General features: G+C 45.9%; 1 long non-coding RNA gene across 2 annotated transcripts in view; it reads right to left on the reverse strand.

Moving 5' to 3' along the window:
- Positions 1-17986, reverse strand: part of LOC135058092 (uncharacterized) — a 54275-nt gene extending 36289 nt beyond the window's left edge. For both annotated transcript variants that reach the window (XR_010244593.1, XR_010244592.1), the window contains exon 1: positions 17881-17986. This is a non-coding gene — a long non-coding RNA (uncharacterized LOC135058092). The remainder of the gene's footprint in view (positions 1-17880) is intronic.
- Positions 17987-18887: the final 901 nt, after the last annotated feature.

Below are 18887 nucleotides of genomic sequence, written 5' to 3' on the forward strand. Positions count from 1 at the left end.
GAAAAAAAGAGGCGCAATGAGGTAGCTGTGTGAGTAAGATTAGCGACCCTAGTGGCCGACACAAACACCGGGCCCATCTAGGAGTGGCACTGCAGTGTCACGCAGGATGGCCCTTCCAAAAAACCCTCCCCAAACAGCACATGACGCAAAGAAAAAAAGAGGCGCAATGAGGTAGCTGACTGTGTGAGTAAGATTAGCGACCCTAGTGGCCGACACAAACACCGGGCACATCTAGGAGTGGCACTGCAGTGTCACGCAGGATGTCCCTTCCAAAAAACCCTCCCCAAACAGCACATGACGCAAAGAAAAAAAGAGGCGCAATGAGGTAGCTGTGTGAGTAAGATTAGCGACCCTAGTGGCCGACACAAACACCGGGCCCATCTAGGAGTGGCACTGCAGTGTCACGCAGGATGTCCCTTCCAAAAAACCCTCCCCAATCAGCACATGATGCAAAGAAAAAGAAAAGAAAAAAGAGGTGCAAGATGGAATTATCCTTGGGCCCTCCCACCCACCCTTATGTTGTATAAACAAAACAGGACATGCACACTTTAACCAACCCATCATTTCAGTGACAGGGTCTGCCACACGACTGTGACTGATATGACGGGTTGGTTTGGACCCCCCCCAAAAAAGAAGCAATTAATCTCTCCTTGCACAAACTGGCTCTACAGAGGCAAGATGTCCACCTCATCTTCACCCTCCGATATATCACCGTGTACATCCCCCTCCTCACAGATTATCAATTCGTCCCCACTGGAATCCACCATCTCAGCTCCCTGTGTACTTTGTGGAGGCAATTGCTGCTGGTCAATGTCTCCGCGGAGGAATTGATTATAATTCATTTTAATGAACATCATCTTCTCCACATTTTCTGGATGTAACCTCGTACGCCGATTGCTGACAAGGTGAGCGGCGGCACTAAACACTCTTTCGGAGTACACACTTGTGGGAGGGCAACTTAGGTAGAATAAAGCCAGTTTGTGCAAGGGCCTCCAAATTGCCTCTTTTTCCTGCCAGTATAAGTACGGACTGTGTGACGTGCCTACTTGGATGCGGTCACTCATATAATCCTCCACCATTCTATCAATGTTGAGAGAATCATATGCAGTGACAGTAGACGACATGTCCGTAATCGTTGTCAGGTCCTTCAGTCCGGACCAGATGTCAGCATCAGCAGTCGCTCCAGACTGCCCTGCATCACCGCCAGCGGGTGGGCTCGGAATTCTGAGCCTTTTCCTCGCACCCCCAGTTGCGGGAGAATGTGAAGGAGGAGATGTTGACAGGTCGCGTTCCGCTTGACTTGACAATTTTGTCACCAGCAGGTCTTTCAACCCCAGCAGACCTGTGTCTGCCGGAAAGAGAGATCCAAGGTAGGCTTTAAATCTAGGATCGAGCACGGTGGCCAAAATGTAGTGCTCTGATTTCAACAGATTGACCACCCGTGAATCCTTGTTAAGCGAATTAAGGGCTGCATCCACAAGTCCCACATGCCTAGCGGAATCGCTCCGTGTTAGCTCCTTCTTCAATGCCTCCAGCTTCTTCTGCAAAAGCCTGATGAGGGGAATGACCTGACTCAGGCTGGCAGTGTCTGAACTGACTTCACGTGTGGCAAGTTCAAAGGGCATCAGAACCTTGCACAACGTTGAAATCATTCTCCACTGCACTTGAGACAGGTGCATTCCATCTCCTATATCGTGCTCAATTGTATAGGCTTGAATGGCCTTTTGCTGCTCCTCCAACCTCTGAAGCATATAGAGGGTTGAATTCCACCTCGTTACCACTTCTTGCTTCAGATGATGGCAGGGCAGGTTCAGTAGTTTTTGGTGGTGCTCCAGTCTTCTGTACGTGGTGCCTGTACGCCGAAAGTGTCCCGCAATTTTTCTGGCCACCGACAGCATCTCTTGCACGCCCCTGTCGTTTTTTAAAAAATTCTGCACCACCAAATTCAAGGTATGTGCAAAACATGGGACGTGCTGGAATTTGCCCATATTTAATGCACACACAATATTGCTGGCGTTGTCCGATGCCACAAATCCACAGGAGAGTCCAATTGGGGTAAGCCATTCCGCGATGATCTTCCTCAGTTGCCGTAAGAGGTTTTCAGCTGTGTGCGTATTCTGGAAAGCGGTGATACAAAGCGTAGCCTGCCTAGGAAAGAGTTGGCGTTTGCGAGATGCTGCTACTGGTGCCGCCGCTGCTGTTCTTGTGGCGGGAGTCCATACATCTACCCAGTGGGCTGTCACAGTCATATAGTCCTGACCCTGCCCTGCTCCACTTGTCCACATGTCCGTGGTTAAGTGGACATTGGGTACAACTGCATTTTTTAGGACACTGGTGAGTCTTTTTCTGACGTCCGTGTACATTCTCGGTATCGCCTGCCTAGAGAAGTGGAACCTAGATGGTATTTGGTAACGGGGGCACACTGCCTCAATAAATTGTCTAGTTCCCTGTGAACTAACGGCGGATACCGGACGCACGTCTAACACCAACATAGTTGTCAAGGACTCAGTTATCCGCTTTGCAGTAGGATGACTGCTGTGATATTTCATCTTCCTCGCAAAGGACTGTTGAACAGTCAATTGCTTACTGGAAGTAGTACAAGTGGGCTTACGACTTCCCCTCTGGGATGACCATCGACTCCCAGCGGCAACAACAGCAGCGCCAGCAGCAGTAGGCATTACACGCAAGGATGCATCGGAGGAATCCCAGGCAGGAAAGGACTCGTCAGACTTGCCAGTGACATGGCCTGCAGGACTATTGGCATTCCTGGGGAAGGAGGAAATTGACACTGAGGGAGTTGGTGGGGTGGTTTGCGTGAGCTTGGTTACAAGAGGAAGGGATTTACTGGTCAGTGGACTGCTTCCGCTGTCACCCAAAGTTTTTGAACTTGTCACTGACTTATTATGAATGCGCTGCAGGTGACGTATAAGGGAGGATGTTCCGAGGTGGTTAACGTCCTTACCCCTACTTATTACAGCTTGACAAAGGGAACATACGGCTTGACACCTGTTGTCCGCATTTCTGGTGAAATACCTCCACACCGAAGAGCTGATTTTTTTGGTATTTTCACCTGGCATGTCAACGGCCATATTCCTCCCACGGACAACAGGTGTCTCCCCGGGTGCCTGACTTAAACAAACCACCTCACCATCAGAATCCTCCTGGTCAATTTCCTCCCCAGCGCCAGCAACACCCATATCCTCCTCATCCTGGTGTACTTCAACACTGACATCTTCAATCTGACTATCAGGAACTGGACTGCGGGTGCTCCTTCCAGCACTTGCAGGGGGCATGCAAATAGTGGAAGGCGCATGCTCTTCACGTCCAGTGTTGGGAAGGTCAGGCATCGCAAACGACACAATTGGACTCTCCTTGTGGATTTGGGATTTCAAAGAACGCACAGTTCTTTGCGGTGCTTTTGCCAGCTTGAGTCTTTTCAGTTTTCTAGCGAGAGGCTGAGTGCTTCCATCCTCATGTGAAGCTGAACCACTAGCCATGAACATAGGCCAGGGCCTCAGCCGTTCCTTGCCACTCCGTGTGGTAAATGGCATATTGGCAAGTTTACGCTTCTCCTCCGACAATTTTATTTTAGGTTTTGGAGTCCTTTTTTTTCTGATATTTGGTGTTTTGGATTTGACATGCTCTGTACTATGACATTGGGCATCGGCCTTGGCAGACGACGTTGCTGGCATTTCATCGTCTCGGCCATGACTAGTGGCAGCAGCTTCAGCACGAGGTGGAAGTGGATCTTGATCTTTCCCTAATTTTGGAACCTCAACTTTTTTGTTCTCCATATTTTATAGGCAGAACTAAAAGGCACCTCAGGTAAACAATGGAGATGGATGGATTGGATAGTTTACTAGTATACAATTATGGACGGACTGCCACGGTTAGGTGGTATAAAAAAACCACGGTTAGGTGGTATATATTATAATAATAATACAATTATGGATGGACGGACTGCCTGCCGACTGCCGACACAGAGGTAGCCACAGCCGTGAACTACCGCACTGTACACTGGTTGATAAAGAGATAGTAGTATACTCGTAACAACTAGTATGACACTATGACGACGGTATAAAGAATGGAAAAAAAACCACGGTTAGGTGGTATATATTATAATAATAATACAATTATGGATGGACGGACGGACTGCCGACTGCCGACACAGAGGTAGCCACAGCCGTGAACTACCGCACTGTACACTGGTTGATAAAGAGATAGTAGTATACTCGTAACAACTAGTATGACACTATGACGACGGTATAAAGAATGGAAAAAAAACCACGGTTAGGTGGTATATATTATAATAATAATACAATTATGGATGGACGGACTGCCTGCCGACTGCCGACACAGAGGTAGCCACAGCCGTGAACTACCGCACTGTACACTGGTTGATAAAGAGATAGTAGTATACTCGTAACAACTAGTATGACACTATGACGACGGTATAAAGAATGGAAAAAAAACCACGGTTAGGTGGTATATATTATAATAATAATACAATTATGGATGGACGGACTGCCTGCCGACTGCCGACACAGAGGTAGCCACAGCCGTGAACTACCGCACTGTACACTGGTTGATAAAGAGATAGTAGTATACTCGTAACAACTAGTATGACACTATGACGACGGTATAAAGAATGGAAAAAAAACCACGGTTAGGTGGTATATATTATAATAATAATACAATTATGGATGGACGGACTGCCTGCCGACTGCCGACACAGAGGTAGCCACAGCCGTGAACTACCGCACTGTACACTGGTTGATAAAGAGATAGTAGTATACTCGTAACAACTAGTATGACACTATGACGACGGTATAAAGAATGGAAAAAAAACCACGGTTAGGTGGTATATATTATAATAATAATACAATTATGGATGGACGGACTGCCTGCCGACTGCCGACACAGAGGTAGCCACAGCCGTGAACTACCGCACTGTACACTGGTTGATAAAGAGATAGTAGTATACTCGTAACAACTAGTATGACACTATGACGGTATAAAGAAAGAAAAAAAAATACCACGGTTAGGTGGTATATATTGTAATACAATTATGGATGGACGGACTGCCTGCCGAGTTCCGACTGCCGACACAGAGGTAGCCACAGCCGTGAACTACCGCACTGTACTGTGTCTGCTGCTAATATAGACTGGTTGATAAAGAGATAGTATACAATACATACAACAATGAATATACTACTATACTGGTGGTCAGGCACTGGTCACCACTAGTCACACTGGCAGTGGCACTCCTGCAGCAAAAGTGTGCACTGTTTAATTTTAAATTAATATAATATTATGTACTCCTGGGGGCTCCTGCTATAACAACCTGCAGTGCTCCCCAGTCTCCCCCACAATTATTATAAGCTTTGCCTTTTATACATTGATGTGCAGCACACTGGGCTGAGCTGAGTGCACACAGACTGAGTCACACTGTGTGACTGGCTGCTGCTGTGTATCGTTTTTTTTCAGGCAGAGAACGGATATAGCAGAGAACGGATATATATTAAAATAAATAAAAGTTAACTAACAACAACTGCACTGGTCACTGTGGTAAACTCTGTCTGACTCTGCACAATCTCTCTCTCTCTTCTAATCTAATTTCTAATGGAGAGGACGCCAGCCACGTCCTCTCCCTATCAATCTCAATGCACGTGTGAAAATGGCGGCGACGCGCGGCTCCTTATATAGAATCCGAGTCTCGCGAGAATCCTACAGCGTCATGATGACGTTCGGGCGCGCTCGGGTTAACCGAGCAAGGCGGGAGGATCCGAGTCTGCTCGGACCCGTGAAAAAAACATGAAGTTCGTGCGGGTTCGGTTTCAGAGAAACCGAACCCGCTCATCTCTAATTACTAGTACTACTAATCATCACACAGATACACCATGGGGTAAATGTGATAGCCTACGACATACAGGCATCGGCGAGTCCAGCAAGTCTGCCCAGTTTTTTAAAGGGAGAATCATTTCAAAAGCAGAACCAGGTTGGTTTTGCTTTTTAAATGATCACCCCTTTAAAACATCAGACCGACTTGCCAGGAACTCAGCGATGATTGCAATTCCCAGACTATTACACTTATCTTTATGTTTTTTGTTTCTTTTAGTTTCTATATTTCACTGATTCGAATTCATATAATATGTCAGTCATTAATGAATTAATACAACCAGAAGCTAGTGCTGCTGGTCATCATCATCACCATCATGGTTTCTTGTTGTATCAATCTTGCACCATCTGTAAGATATATTCTTACTGGCATGTATATATGTGTCTTCAGTCTAAGCCTGCCTGTTGAGAAACTCCCAGTTCCATCTCTCCAGTTGCAAGGAGAAGAAATGCTGGGTACCCACTCTGATTTCACGTTCGTTCAGAAGTCCCAATCACAATGCCAATACATGCGAACACACCTTTACATTCTAACTTGCGATCTTCAACACCCTTCTGTCTAATATACTAGTCAAAAGACACAAAGGCAGCAGCTGCATGGGCAGAACGGTTGGCAGTGCATACACACTTCACGTTTGGTCCAGTATCGCAACATCTCATCGGGTAAATATTCATTTGTACATAAAACTTGATCTTCAGATGCAACCTGTTTTCTTCTGACAAAACACAATTGACGAGGGTACACACACTTAAGATATTGCATGAATGGGTCGGGAATTGAGAGAATGGCTCAGCCACTGTATAAGTGTACACCCAGCTTAATAAGCATAATCAATCAGCCATGGGGCAGACTGTGGGCTGATTGCAGTGCCCAGAGCTATTTAATTGCAGCTCATGGTAAAATAACAGGCGGCACTTACCACAGGTTCCTGCTCGCACTCTCCTGAGGTGCAAATGAAAATATGGGGTAAGTAGATAATTTTGCCCTTATCACAATTTCTGCAACTGAGTTAACCCATATCTCTGAGCAATTAACCAGCAACCTATGGGTTAATGGGGGTAATTCCAAGTTGATCGCAGCAGGAATTTTGGTAGCAATTGGGCAAAACCATGTGCACTGCAGGGGAGGCAGATATAACATGTGCAGAGAGAGTTAGATTTGGGTGTGGTGAGTTCAATCTGCAATCTAAATTGCAGTGTAAAAATAAAGCAGCCAGTATTTATCCTGCACAGAAACAAAATAACCCACCCAAATCTAAGTCTTTCTGCACATGTTATATCTGCCTCTCCCTGCAGTGCACTTGGTTTTGCCCAACTGCTAAAAAATTTCCCGATCAACTTGGAATTACCCCCAATGTGCGGTAGCCCTGGGTTTATCGCAGAGGAAATGGGCTTAAAATTGAATAGCTCCAAGCATTAAAGCTCAAGGCTATCATCCCACGGTAAGCCCTGTGGCTAACTGAATATGCCTCAAAGTGTATGATGCTGTAAAATCTTCCTACTGATACATGTGTATACCTTTTTATGATGCACTGTACAGAAATATGTATTTTATGCAAAAATGTACTGTAAACTCCACATACTGTAGGCACTTTAGTGCACATTAAGGGGTGAACAGGGGGATATATAGTATAAATTCAAATTACACCCATTGCTTGCACACAGTGCAAGCAGCTTATCAATGAAATGTAGGTTGAATGAAAATGTGACGTCCGATTTTTTCTATGGTGCTACTTTACACTAATGTACCTTGACTATTTTTCTATATTATATAAATATGCAGGCTTATGAATACTCTTCTGACCCTGCACATTGTGATGAAAACATCTGTCCTAAGATTTGATCATCTCTATTATGTTTATAATTCAATTTATTTCAAGTAATGATTTTTCTGTCTGAATTTTGTTCAAATCACTTGCCTTAAAGGTGAACTATAAGTCAAATAAAGAGCTGACATTATGGGGGTAATTCCAAGTTGATCGCAGCAGGAATTTTTTTTAGCAGTTGGGCAAAACCATGTGCACTGCAGGGGGGGGGGGGCAGATATAACATGTGCATAGAGAGATAGATTTGGGTGTGGTGAGTTCAATGGCCCTCATTCCGAGTTGTTCGCTCGGTATTTTTCATCGCATCGCAGTGAAAATCCGCCTAGTACGCATGCGCAATGTTCGCACTGCGACTGCGCCAAGTAACTTTACTATGAAGAAAGTATTTTTACTCACGGCTTTTTCTTCGCTCCGGCGATCGTAATGTGATTGACAGGAAATGGGTGTTACTGGGCGGAAACACGGCGTTTCAGGGGCGTGTGGCTGAAAACGCTACCGTTTCCGGAAAAAACGCAGGAGTGGCCGGGGAAACGGTGGGAGTGCCTGGCCGAACGCTGGGTGTGTTTGTGACGTCAACCAGGAACGACAAGCACTGAAATGATCGCACAGGCAGAGTAAGTCTGGAGCTACTCAGAAACTGCTAAGTAGTTAGTAATCGCAATATTGCGAATACATCGGTCGCAATTTTAAGATGCTAAGATACACTCCCAGTAGGCGGCGGCTTAGCGTGTGTAACTCTGCTAAATTCGCCTTGCGACCGATCAACTCGGAATGAGGGCCAATCTGCAATCTAATTTGCAGTGTAAAAATAAAGCAGCCAGTATTTACCCTGCACAGAAATAAAATAACCCACCCAAATCTAACTCTCTCTGCAAATGTTATATCTGCCCCCCCCCCCTGCAGTGTACATGGTTTTGCCCAACTGCTAAAAAATTTCCTGCTGCAATCAACTTGGAATTACCCCCTATATACATAGAAAAACAAATGCGTTATTTTAAGAATACATTTTTTTATTTTTTTACTGGTGTCATATCTTGGCTGATATGGATTAACCTCTCAAAAATTGACTGGTAGTTATGGTTCCATACACCCAAACACAAAGTGTTATTAAGTTACTCTCTTTTCACAATTACTGTAAGGTAATGTTTTGCAAATGAGAATAATATATTAATATATGAGTTGCTCTCTTAAATTATAAGGTAAACGTGGTTAATGAGGAAAGAGAGCAGCAAAAAAAAAATGAAATAACATCATTCACACACATATCACGCCAGCTGTGCAGCACAGCCGATGGACGATTTGTCTGCAGATATATACACTAGCCTGTACATTTTCTGCAGAGACTGTCAGTGACTGCAAGTATGTATGTACTTACTGATCATCAGATAGGTCGGTGGATCGGCCTGTCAGCAAATCCGCTGGCCTACTGTGTACCCAGCATTAGGTATTATGGTGGCTTTGGTGAATCAATGTGACGTCATGCAGCCGCCCCAAAAACAGTCACATCCCGCTCCATTCAGAATGCCCCGCCCCCCAATGCCATGATGATGCCCCCCTGATGGCCGCCACTGTCAATCACATTGTGGTCGCCTCCATCGGGGATGCGCTGCAATGTGTGTGTCCGCGCACTGAATGACCCCCATTGTTCTGTATTACTGCTGTGAACAGCTTTACAATTGCAATCCATGCTGAATGAGCTCCTTAGAACTTACTGTCCTTTTAAATCCTATAATAGTCTTCTCTGTTGTTTAACTGTAAAGTAGTTCTCTTGTGATGTTTGTTGATGAGTTATCTTGTCTTTTGATGTTTTCGAGCATTATTTTGTAAACACTAATTTTATCATATGAAATTAAGATATGAATATTATGCATAGTAAACAAGCCAGGAAATGTAATGAACGTTGTCTTATTAGTTTCAAAAAGAAGGATATATTCATAAATCAAATGTGACGCTTCTAAATTTAGGAGCATTAAGAAGGGCATTGAAAATATTATTATGCAGGATAAAAAGGCATCTGGTACAAAGTAAATGAATTACATTATGGTCATTTTCCATCACACTCACTTGTGTTGGCATGAGTATAAATGTGTAGCAAATATAGTTTGTGCATTGTGATATTTATCTAGAGGTGTTGAATATAGTTTAACTATATATTCCTTTCATATTGTCCCTAGAGATTTCCATGTAGTAATGGTTCAAGTTCCTACTGAAAATACTTTATTTTAGGATTAAAATTAATTAGATTCAATGTCATTGTTAATGGATTAAGGGCCTAATTCAAGGTTGATTGCAAAACAACATTTTCCTCTAATGGGCAAAACCATGTGCACTGCAGGTGGGGCAGATATAACATGTGCAGAGAGAGTTAGATTTGGATGGGTTATATTGTTTCTGTGCAGGGTACATACTGGCTGCTTTATTTTTATACTGCAATTTAGATTTCAGTTTGAACATACCCCACCCAAATCTAATGGGCCCTACACATATAAAGATCCGCCGCCGAGCTGCCTGACGGCGGATCCGGCCGACGGGCGACCCGGCGGCCGGGGGGAGTGAAGTTTCTTCACTTCCCCCGTCACCCGGCTCCATTGAAGTGCAGGCAAATATGAACTAGATTGTCCATATTGGCCTGCATGTACAGCCGATGGGGCACCAGCGATGAACGAGCATGGGGCCGCGCATCGTTCATCGCTGGTGCCTCCACACTCAAAGATATGAATGTTATCTTGTTCCATAACGAGATCATTCATATCTTTGATGAATATCGGCCAGTGCGTAGGGCCTATTACTCTCTCTGCACATGTTATATCTGCCCCACCTGCACTGTACAGGAATTTCCCATTAGAGGGAAATGTTGTTTCACAATCAACCTTGAATTAGGCCCTAAAGACATTATTATGAAATCTGATCAGTTTTCAGATGCAGGATTTGAGAGCACTTTGCCTTATTCCTGTTATGATCTGTTTCTATTCGATCAGCTTGCCATGTTTTCCTGCATTCCCACTTTATTTCAGATTCCTGCATTTTCCTGTGTGTTCAGCTTCAGCTGCAGTATAATGAAGAGTTTTGTCTGTGTGTGTAGCTGAACATGCGCATTGAGTCTCCTCATCAGAGGGCCTGGTCTCCCTAGCTGTTCAGATTGGGAATTGTCTCCAGTATTTGTGTTTCCAGTCCCTATTCCATGCTGGTCATAGATACTGGTAGTCCAGGAGCCGTGTCATGGTACCAACCCCAGGAGGGGAGTCCGAGATGCCAACCCCAGAAGGGGAGTCTGAGGTGTCGACCCCAGGATGGGGATCCAAGGTGCTAACCCCAGGAGGGGAGTCCGGGATGCTGCCCTTAAGAGAGTCATCGGATATATAATGGCTGATGGGTCAGTTCCAGAAGAATCTTCTGTTTCAGTAGCCTTAGAAACGTCATATGACTCTACAGCCCTTGAAGGGGCATCTGACTCCAAAGCCATAAAAGAGGCGTCTGTCTCAGTATCAAGTCCTGTAGTCCCAGGAGGGGCATCTGCCTTTATGTCAATTCATGTCAATACCCGTCGAGACCCCGGGAGGGGTAGATTCTGTTGTCGAGCTCCCAGAAAGGGAGAGTCCAGCCATGACCTCAGATGAAGTAGTTCATGCCATGTCCCCTAATGTGACTTCCAGACACTTAACTTCTGAAAGAACTTTTGACCCTATAAATTCTGGGGAGCAATCCCAACAAGTTACTGTAATGGGGACTTCACAGTCTCTTCCCACAGACCAAGATCCAGTGCTAGTCCTCTTCTATGGGAAATTGGAGCAATTTTGTGAACTCATGTTGCAGTCCTTAGATGCAGCTTCACTCTGTACTTCATTAGAGGTTGTGTTACTTTTTCTCATGTCCTTCAGAGAGATGCCATTCTGCAGGATTTTGGGGCCTTCACCCAAGCTGTGGTCAGGAGGTTCGGTGGACCGGAGTTGGTTCCTTCTGAATCTCCCACAAGTTCTGTTTCATTAGCCAAGAACTCTGTGTCCAACCAAAAGGATAAAGCTCGCATGAACCATGCTTCTGAGGTCTCTCATTCTCAGGGTGATCTCAATACAGTACCATCTTCATCAAGATCTCCCATCTGGAAGTTAACTGTTGGTTATACCTCACTGTCTGCTTCACGTAAAGGAGTTGTGCAAAAGCCTGATCCACTGTTTCCAGGACCTGTTCAGTCTGCCAATGCCCAATCAAGCCGTTCTACACCGGTACCATCTGTCTCTAAGAAGAAAACTGTTATCTTCCCTATGCATGTAGACTCCAACTCAGCTTATGATTCTGAAGCCAATGAGTTTCCTTGGCTGGGCGGTACCATCAGTTCCAATAATGTATGGGGACTTACTTTGGTCAGACCACTAGAATCCAGCAGGAAGAAGTGTCAACAGAAATCTTGATCTACCTTGTCCGCCTGCCTGTTCTTGTCAAGTCCTCAGTTTCCCTTGGTCCTGATAGGGTGTCCGGAGTCCACCCTCAAGTGGGGGGTACTGTTATGATCTGTTTCTATTGGATCAGCTTGCCATGTTTTCCTTCATTCCCAGTTCATTTCAGATTCCTGCATGTTCCTGTGTGTTCCGCTTCAGCTGCAGTATAATGAGGAGTTTTGTCTGTGTGTGTGTAGCTGAACAGGTGCATTGAGTCTCCTCATCAGGGCTGGTCTCCCTGGCTGCTCTGATTGGGATTTGTATCCTATAAATGTGCTTCCTGTCCCTCATTCCATACTGGTCATAGAGCCTAGTTGCTGCGGGAGCCTTTGTCTCGAGATTCTAGTTCTAACTGTGGATACCTTTGTCTGGCTTAATTCCTACTGTCCTTAGCATTACTCATGTGTTCTGTTCAGTGTCAGTTATATAGTCATCAGCATCCCACTCAGCTATACCTGTGTAAAGCTCTGTGTCAGTTATATAGTTACCAGCATCCATCTCTGTATTCCTTTGCCCAGCCCAGTGGCAGTACATAATCTTCAGCATCTTATTCTGTGTCAGCCACATTATCTGCCTTGATTGCTTTAGTTATTTCTGCCATAGTACTCTTAGTCTTCTTGCTATACTGTCTTGTGTTTCCAGTTATCTACCTCACCTACATACCATCAGTACCCCCAGGGCCGGTGCAAGGTTTCTTGTCACCCTAGGCAAAACTTCTGCCTAGTGTCCCTCAACACCATCAATTACCACTTTCCCAGTCAGTAAGGTGAAAGCGCAGAGGCGGTGTCTTATACGTTTCCCAGCCGTCTGACTGCATTGAGTATGACAAGATGTATCGCTCAAAGACATCCTAAATTATTTGATGGGTACACTCAGTGGCACCCCCTTACCAGATCCTGGCACCCTACCCAGCAGCCTATCTCTTTCTATTTCATTCTGTCTCTCATACATACATACATACATACATACATACATACACTGCCTCTCTCATGCATACATACATACATACATACATACATACATTTCCCCTTTCATACATATATACATCTATACACTGCCCCTTTCATACATAGATGCAGCCATACACTGCCCCTTTCATAAATATATACAGCCATACACTGCCCCTTTCATACATAGATACAGCCATACACTGATGCTTTCATACATGCATACAGTATGCCTCTCTCATACATACATCAATACACTGCCTCCATACATACATACATACATATATACAGCCATACACTGCCTCCATACATACATACATACATATATACATCCATACACTGCCTCCATACATATGTACATATATACATCCATACATACATACATACATACATCGTCTCCATACATACATACATACATACATACATCCATACACTGCCTCCGTACATGCGTACATATACACATCCATACATATATCCATACACTGCCTCCATACATCCATACACTGCCTCCGTACATACGTACATATACACATCCATACACTGCCTCCGTACATACGTACGTACATATATACATCCATACACTGCCTCCGTACATATGTACATATACACATCCATACGCTGCCTCCGTACATACGTACATATACACATCCATACGCTGCCTCCGTACACGCGTACATATACACATCCATACACTGCCTCCATACATACGTACATATATACATCCATACATCCATACACTGCCTCCATACATACGTACGTACATACACTGCCTCCGTACATGCGTACATGTACACATCCATACACTGCCTCCGTACATACGTACATATACACATCCATACATACATACACTGCCTCTGTACGTACATACACACATCCATACACTGCCTCCGTTCATACGTAGATATATACAGCCATACACTGCCTCCATACATACATACATACATATATACATCCATACACTGCCTCCATACATATGTACATATATACATCCATACATACATACATAGTCTCCATACATACATACATCCATCCATACACTGCCTCCGTACATGCGTACATATACACATCCATACATACATCCATACACGGCCTCCATACATCCATACACTGCCTCCGTACATACGTACATATACACATCCATACACTGCCTCCGTACATACGTACATATATACATCCATACACTGCCTCCGTACATACGTACATATACACATCCATACGCTGCCTCCGTACATACGTACATATACACATCCATACGCTGCCTCCGTACATACGTACATATACACATCCATACACTGCCTCCATACATACGTACATATATACATCCATACATACATACACTGCCTCCATACATACACTGCCTCCATACATACGTACGTACATACACTGCCTCCGTACATGCGTACATATACACATCCATACACTGCCTCCGTACATACGTACATATACACATCCATACATACATCCATACACTGCCTCCGTACGTACATGCACACATCCATACACTGCCTCCGTTCATACGTACATATATACATCCATACACTGCCTCCGTACATGTACACATCCATCCATACACTGCCTCCATACATACATACATACGCACATATATACATCCATACACTGCCTCCATACATACAGCTACACTCTGCCTCTATATATATATATATATCTCCACCCACACATACACTTCCTCCATATATACATACATCCATATTTACACAGTCTCCATATATAAATCCAACCCCTCTCCTCCCCCATCCAGGGCGGCAGACTTTGGTCATTACCTCTTCCCCGGGGTGTGACTCCAGGCAGGGTCAGCTGCATCAAAGGGGCGGCTGCATTTTACCGCTGGCAAGGAAGTAGTGGAGGGATTACTTCTCCCCACTGCTGTCATCTCCCGGCTCATGACGTCCGGACGTCCGGGTTAACATTGCTTGGCTTCTTCTGGCGGGGAGGCACTGCTCCCGTTGCTGCTGCTTGCGGGCGGCTGTTGCCTCTAATTAATAGCCGGCGCTTATCCTCAATCCTGCCGCCCCTCCGGAACCCGCAGAAACACAAAAACAAAACTGGTGCTGTGGGTTGCGGGGAAGGGGGACAGTGGCGGCCGCTCATTGCTCATGTGCTGCTGACTAAGTGCCGCCCTCCAGCGGCCAGCGCTCCTAGGCAGCTGCCTAAAGTTGCCTAATGGTAGCGCCGGCCCTGAGTACCCCTATGCCAGTGGCTCTGTCTCTGCGTTGTTTTGGTTTAACGTCTTTCTGTAGTGTATTGTCTGTGTACATACTTTATGTTCTCTCCTGGCCCGAAAACTGTACAGAGTTTTGGAAAGTTCTGTGTTAAGTGTCTATTGCTAGTTCTCCAGTCTCTCGTCTTAGAGTAGCTCCTATCCTCTTTTGCTCTTTTCGGTCCCAGTACCGGTAGACGTATAAAGTCTTATGGGAAAAGTGGCTCTTATAGGCTTGAAGACCTGCTGAGTCTGTTCTATGAGTATCAACCTCGGGTGTACAGGGGTCACTGCCAGAAGACCTGCAAGCAACACCCAATCTTCGAAGGAGTCAATTCCATCTTAACAATTCCACAAATCTGGTCAGTCAAAATACTGCTGACCACCAGGGACGTCACTGGGGTCAGTGACCCCCAGTGTGCTAAACAGACCAAAAGGGGGTTTGGTGGTCTCATGGGAAGGCGTACACCCCCCCCCCCCCATACACCCCACCCCCTGTTTTCCACACTCCAGGAGTGTGCCTAGCATTTCTAGAGATGCTGGGCTGCTCCCAGAAACACTCTCTGCACTACCAGCCAGGCCCGCCATCAAGGAGGTACTGTGGGGACTCCAATCCTGGGCCCGGACTGAGATGGCACTCAGGTGGCAGCAGTGAGAATTTAGGGCCAGGCCAGCTGCTTGCCTGCACACCAGCAGCCAGCCACAACATGCAGGGACAGAGTTGCAGCGGTATTCTTACTACAGAGCTGGCAGTGAGCCAATCAGGAGCTGCCACTCGGCTCTGTAGTAAGAGTACCGCTGCATCTCTGTTTCTCAGTGCTGTGGTATCCTGTCGGTGAGCAGGCAAGCAGCTGGCCTGGCCCCCGCTCCTCACTGCTGCCACCCAGGCCCCCTCAAAATGGTAAGTTTGGGGGATGCAGGGTTGAGCAGTGGGGCAGTGTGTATGGTAGGGGGGCCCTGCCTTATTTGTCAGTCCCGAGCCCCATAATTTCTGATGGCAGCCCTGCTGACAGCTTCTCCTCAGTTATGAGCTGGGCGTTAAATGATAATGTAAACATTGCAGTATCCCACACCCAGTCACTGGGTAGGAGCTGACATTTTGGTATCACCTCCTCAGAGGATGACACTCAGGTGCATTCCGCATGCCCCGCATACCGCGACACCTTTTTCTAACCACATTGGCCATATCAGTAGAATTCATTAACTGATCAGATTCATAGTTCAACTTCTGAGGGAGCTTTCAGGAGTACTGTCAGAGACAGTAGTCTCAGTACTTTCACTACTTCTCAGACAAAACTATCAGTCAATCACAGCCTCAGTTGTTGACTGTTAGTGCTGTAATTCAAAGTTGCATGCCAGGCATCTGCAAGTGTTGTATTACATGCATAGACGTAATTACCATGATGTCTGCTTCTGACAGTAGCATCACTATCAGTGCACATTTGCACCAGCCATGTACCTGGTCCAAGAGATCCAAAAACAATTAGATCCCTGTGTACACATACCGTAATTCTTCACAACAATGATGCACCCATGTCCATGACATGCCCCCAGAGAACTTAGCCTATGGCCCATTGGCGAGCAGTTTTACACATTCAGACACTGGGGGTCATTCAGATCTGAACGCTGCTGTGTGTTTGCATTCAGATCCAAACTGTGCATGCGTGTGCATTGCGCCGACGCATCGCACTGCTGCAACAGGGATCACTGGTCAGCAACGGGATTGTGTGACGGATCCATTCGCACGGGCGTTCGCACTTCGCAAGGAGATTGACAGGAAGAGGCTGTTTGTGGGTGGCGACTGACCATTTTCAGGGAGTGTCTGGTAAAACGCAGGCGGGATCAAGTGTTTTCAGGGAGGGTGTCTGATGTCAATTCTGGTCCTGAACAGGCTGATATGATCGCAGCGGCTGAGTTAGTCCTGGGCTGCGCAGAGACTGCACAAAATCAGTTTGTGCAGCTCTGCTACACATGTGATCGCACACTTGCACAGCGAAAATACACTCCCCTATGGGCGGCGCCGGCAACTATCTGATCGCACGACAGCAAAAATCGTTGCCTAGCGATCAGATCTGAATGACCCCCACAGTTAATTTATCATGTGCATGACGTGCACAACACTGAATCCCCAGATTATACTGCACAGTATTCAATCTCATCTGTTGGATTGATTTAATTAAATGCATAGGTAAATCAGGATTTTATAGCTTAACTATACTGCAGAGTATTCCATCTCATGTGTTAGATTGATTTAATTAAATGAATAGGTAAATCAGGATTTACAGTATATCCTAACTATACTGCAGAGTACTCCATATAATCGGAGGGATGTAATACAGTCAGAGATCGCTGTTGGTGTGGGTTGCCAGCCGATCTTGGACGTTTTCTTAAAGAGACAATCACTTACAAGCAGAGCTAGATTAACAATGGGGCGGATGGAGCTGCAGCTCCAGGCCCCCCATTGAAAATAGGCCCACAGCAAATTGACAGCATTGACAGGAAAAATGTTTTTCATGTCATAGACTGTCAGCGGCCTCCTCTCTCCCGTGCCCTACCTCCTCCGGCTCCGTCCTGCTCATTCACTGGGTTGCCACGGTGCCGTGCAGGCAGTGTGGTGGCCGTCCCTCCCTCTCCTCCAGTCACTGCTTCACTGGGGGTCCTTCTCTCATTCACAGCCTTAAGCTCCGCCCCCAGTCTGTACAGGGAGCTGCTGATGCAGGCCTGCAGGAAGCCTTGCAAGCGTAATTGCTCTTGATTAATGTGTGTATACTATTTGTGTGTGTGTGTACTGAATGTGTGTGTAGTGTGTACTGTGTGTGTGTATATGTGGTGATGGGTGTGTGTACTTAATGTGTGCATATGTGGTGTGAGTGTACTTTATGTGTGTAGTGTGTATATGTGGTGGTGTGTGTGTATGTACTGTGCTGCTCTTCCCCGTCTGCCCGCGGCTCTCCCCGTCCCTCCTGTCTCACAGCTGCCGCTCCGTCCCCCCTGTCACAGCCGCCACTCCATTCCCCTGTCACAGTCGCCGCCGCTCCCAATCTTCCCCTCTCTCACGGCAGCGTCCACCTGGCTCCAGCAAGCGAGGTCTCGCTTGCTGGAGCTAGGTGGACGCTGCTGTGACCGGCGGCTGTCCTCCAGCACTGCTCGGCTCTCCCCTTCTCCGGCGCTGCTGTCCCCATCTCATTCGACTTTTTTTAAAGTCGAACTGAGATGGTCTAAAAGGGGGCCAAAACCTGTCAGTTTTGGCCCCGTTTTCGACACAAGCACGTGGATCGGCAGCTATTCCACCGATCCACGTGCTTTTCGACAAGTCGAATTCCACGACTTGTCGAATAGGACCTTAAATAGTCGAAAACTGCCGTCTTTTCGACAGACGGCAGTTTTCGACACCAATTGAATATACCCCTTAAAATGCTATTTGAATAATGCAGTGGCAAAAAGGAATATTTCTGCTGTCCTATTTGATTGGATCAAAATCACTGTTTTCCCCTATTTTTCCTCAGGAATACATCGTAAGGAGTAAATTTCCCCTGTTTTTACCCGTTTGTAGAGGTACAAA

This window comes from Pseudophryne corroboree, chromosome 3, assembly GCF_028390025.1.
Source record: "Pseudophryne corroboree isolate aPseCor3 chromosome 3, aPseCor3.hap2, whole genome shotgun sequence".
NCBI lineage: Eukaryota > Metazoa > Chordata > Amphibia > Anura > Myobatrachidae > Pseudophryne > Pseudophryne corroboree.